We start from the raw sequence: 307 nt of genomic DNA, 5'->3' as shown, positions 1-307 counted from the left end.
TGCAGCATTTTGTTAAAGGAAAACACGAAACAAAAAGGCATTAAAATGATGTATGAGCTGCTAGGAGCAAAGCTTTTTGTATATACACGAATTCCAACTCTTCCTTCTCTTTTTGTGGACTGTACCGTGTGTTATTAAAAGCGGCAAGAAAAAAACATAAGTCTGCTGAATTGCTCTAAATACTATAAACATTTTCCAGACTCTCACATTTCTGAAGGTAGTGAAATAATGTTATGAGTATTGCAGATAAAAGTCTAAATTTTGCATATGGCAAATCTGTTTTGTTCTGCGTGTGAAACATTTTGCA

General features: G+C 33.9%; 1 protein-coding gene across 1 annotated transcript in view; it reads left to right on the top strand.

Annotated features, from left to right (window-relative positions):
• Positions 1–307, top strand: part of LOC104498348 (putative E3 ubiquitin-protein ligase UNKL) — an 11,887-nt gene that overhangs the window by 7,342 nt on the left and 4,238 nt on the right. The gene's annotated exons all lie outside the window — the stretch shown is intronic.

Source organism: Buceros rhinoceros, unplaced genomic scaffold (assembly GCF_000710305.1).
Source record: "Buceros rhinoceros silvestris isolate BGI_N320 unplaced genomic scaffold, ASM71030v1 scaffold39118, whole genome shotgun sequence".
NCBI classification, from domain to species: Eukaryota; Metazoa; Chordata; class Aves; order Bucerotiformes; family Bucerotidae; genus Buceros; species Buceros rhinoceros.
This window is presented reverse-complemented; position numbering and strand designations above follow the sequence as displayed.